This window comes from Monopterus albus, unplaced genomic scaffold (genome assembly GCF_001952655.1).
Source record: "Monopterus albus unplaced genomic scaffold, M_albus_1.0 scaffold197.1, whole genome shotgun sequence".
Taxonomy (NCBI): domain Eukaryota; kingdom Metazoa; phylum Chordata; class Actinopteri; order Synbranchiformes; family Synbranchidae; genus Monopterus; species Monopterus albus.
Window position 1 is genome coordinate 127,150 of NW_018128077.1, and position 3,165 is coordinate 130,314.

A 3,165-nucleotide genomic window follows, 5' to 3' on the forward strand; every position below is an offset into this window, starting at 1 on the left:
TGTCAGAAAACGGCGCGCGTAGTGCGGCCGAAAAGTGTTATTGTGAACTCTATTAAATGGCCAGACGAGGAAGTGTTTAACAAAAACCGTCTCTTTATTAAGAGAACTGAAACTACCAACAAAATCATACAAGACACGGTTGACACAAAAACTCACGGTCAGTATCGGTCCTAGGTCAGAGCCAGCAAACACGTACATCCAGGGGAATCCAAAGTGCGTAGTCCGAGGGGAAAGTCCGATAAGCCGATACACATGAGCAGTCCGTAATAAGAGGGCAAGGCAATACAGGGTAATCCAAAAAACAGTCCAAGTCAGAAACACAAATACCAAAACCGAGAAAATGCTGGAAAGTCAGAGCTGGGGTCTAGAACAATCTGGCAGCGTCCTCATGGGAGGACGCTGCCTAAATAGGGAAGAAAACAGGTGCACATAACAACGAAGCAGGTGAAACTAATGTGAGTGATGAACGTAAAGAAAAGACCAGAACTAAGGTGAAAAACAGGAAATAGTGTCAAAATAAAAGCCAGACAGGAAGCAGTGGAACCGAATCATGACAGGTGCTGCAGAGAGCTCACCGATTGCTTGTCTACGATGCTCACGTCACTGTCTGCATGAGCCAAGACTAAAGACTTACAATAATATTAAACGTTAGATTTTATTGGAATGTCAAGACAAGAAAAAGACTGACTTAAAACCACTCACATTACCACCTTACACCAAACGATTGAGATGACCCGAACACAACACGACTGTAGCAAGACTGTCATGATTTTATGCTGATGTTGGAAATTTGTCGGCGAATAGAAGTTGCTTGAAAAGTTGTTCGGTGTAAGGCCGACATAAGTTGGCGACCAGTGGTATGTGGTTGTCGAACGAATATCTGAATAGTTGAATATTTGGGTCCAGCCTTATTATTTTCTAGCGTGTCAAGCTACAAACGTGATCCTGCATTTCCCATAATGCAACTTTATAGACTTTGATAGACTGTCCCTTCATGGTAAATTCCCTCATCTTTCAAACCTTACACATACAAACACAACCTTGGAAAGAGGGATCAGAGGGCACCCACAGGGCATGAGGGGTCACTGATGAAAATAAAAATGGTGTAAATCATAGGGCTCCCCCCTAATACTCTAATAGTCATTAGTTGAGAGACCTGCCAATCAACTGAGACTCTTCTAGTCGAGCCTTTATTTTATTATATTTTATTTTTTTGTCAGCCACTGTGCATTACAGTAGAAGGCAGCCCCAGCCTGGTAATTTGTCATCTTCTTCTCCTCATTGTGGTGTGCCAGGCAGCATCTTGCTCAGTGCATCCCCCTTGTGGTCAGGGGAATACCCACTTCAATGGTGACACTGTCTGATGCATGAATGTACAATAAGGCTAGATCTATTTAGCAAATTACAGAATGAGGAGAAAATGACAACAAAACTCACTAGAACAAATTTGAACATTGAGGAATTCTAAATATGAGGAATGGTTCGCAGTGCAAGCTGGTGCACATCGAACGCATAGTAACAACGTGCTGTGATTAACTGACAGGAGCAGTTTAAACTTGGTAAACTCGGCTATAACCATGTCTCAGGAGAAAAAAATCTGCCTATAAGAGCATTGTTTCAAATTCTGTCACTCCCCAGACCAACATGTTACAGCACTTCTAACTGCCATTATTAAAGCATCAAATGAGGTCATACTTTGGAAAGAACAGGGTTCATCACTTTAATAGAGCTTCAGAAACCTGTATAGTCTATGCCCAGAAGCACTGACGTGGTTCCGGAGACTCATTAAGACACCATGTTGTTTTTTCCTTTCATTTGTCTGTAAATGTTACATATTCAGTCCCTGGAGCAATAATGTGTCCTTCACTAAGATACCTGTCTACTCAGTGATTACAAGCTGCCTTGCACAAATGTTATGGGTAAATACCTGAAGTGTAGAAATAAAATAGAAAGCCTGTCAGTTAATGTTGGCTATTCCCAGAAGAAGAGAGCCAACAGCAGTGTTTTTTCTCTGAATGAATATCAAAGAGTGAAGAGAATGAAAGAAGTATTTAACTAGGACAAGAAGGACGTACGTTCTTGCTATGGTAGCTGGAAATTTAGAGGGTTGTTTAGCAAAATGACAGAACTAAGTTATGGTAGGATGCCAAAATCAGACCCAGCCACCCAACAATGAAGAACAAAGCTCTGCTGAAAGCCATATGTTTATCATGGTAAATGAATTTCATATGTTACAGTAAAGTCAAACAGGGACTTTTAGATGTGCAGTACTTAAACAATGTTTTGTATCACATGCTCTGTTTTAAAGAAAATTACAGCACACTAAGTGAAGCTGGCCTGCTTCGGCCAGAAGGATTTAAGAGAAATTAGAGCCTGGCACAGTCAAAACGTTGTCCAGTCATTTGACACTATTCAACCTGAACCTGTTTCCTATGCCTTCTATCACATCTCAATTTAGGTCGTTATCTGTTCCTCTGGTTTCTTGTTGATTGCTATAGTTATGCATGTGTTACAGTAAGAGACTGAGCTTGATTCTTAAGAAAGAAGGGAAGAAAGGAAGATTAACACAAAGTGTACCACAGGCATGTACTCTGGTGACACACCCCCAGGGTCATGGCCTGTGTAACTTCCCTTTCGTGCACAATGAGATATACACAAGCCCTTGCCCTTTTCCTGTATCCAAATAAACAGTTCAAAAAGGGCTATGTAATGAGAACACTGCTGTGTGTGTGTGTGTGTGTGTGTGTGTGTGTACACGTGTGTGTCCACGTGTTGCAAGTGTTACGTAAGCATGACTGTAGCCCTCAGCCCGCTTCATTAGGGCTGCTGTTCAGCTCCCGCTTCCTTTGGTCATGGTTCGTTGACCTGTGGGCCCGTGACAGACATGGGAATCGGAAGTATGTGTGCGTTTTTGTACAAACATTACATTTTGTAAACATTCTCCCAGACATCAGCTGTACTGGTGTTTACTTTGCACTCCACCTAAGCAGTCTTACAGACACTGTTTGTGCTCAATTCATTGTAGCTCTTAAAAAATGTCGCTCTGTGTTTTCCTCCCCCTGTCTGGCCTCAGCAAGTTGCACTGCCTTGCTGTCTGATACTGGTGAAATTCTGTCCTAGTGTTAGATGGACGGTATTCCCAGCAGTAGCTGACAAACTCAAATA

General features: G+C 42.1%; 1 protein-coding gene across 1 annotated transcript in view; it reads left to right on the plus strand.

Annotated features, from left to right (window-relative positions):
* tns2a (tensin 2a) overlaps positions 1-3,165 on the plus strand; it is a 51,162-nt gene that overhangs the window by 30,245 nt on the left and 17,752 nt on the right. The window lies entirely within an intron of this gene.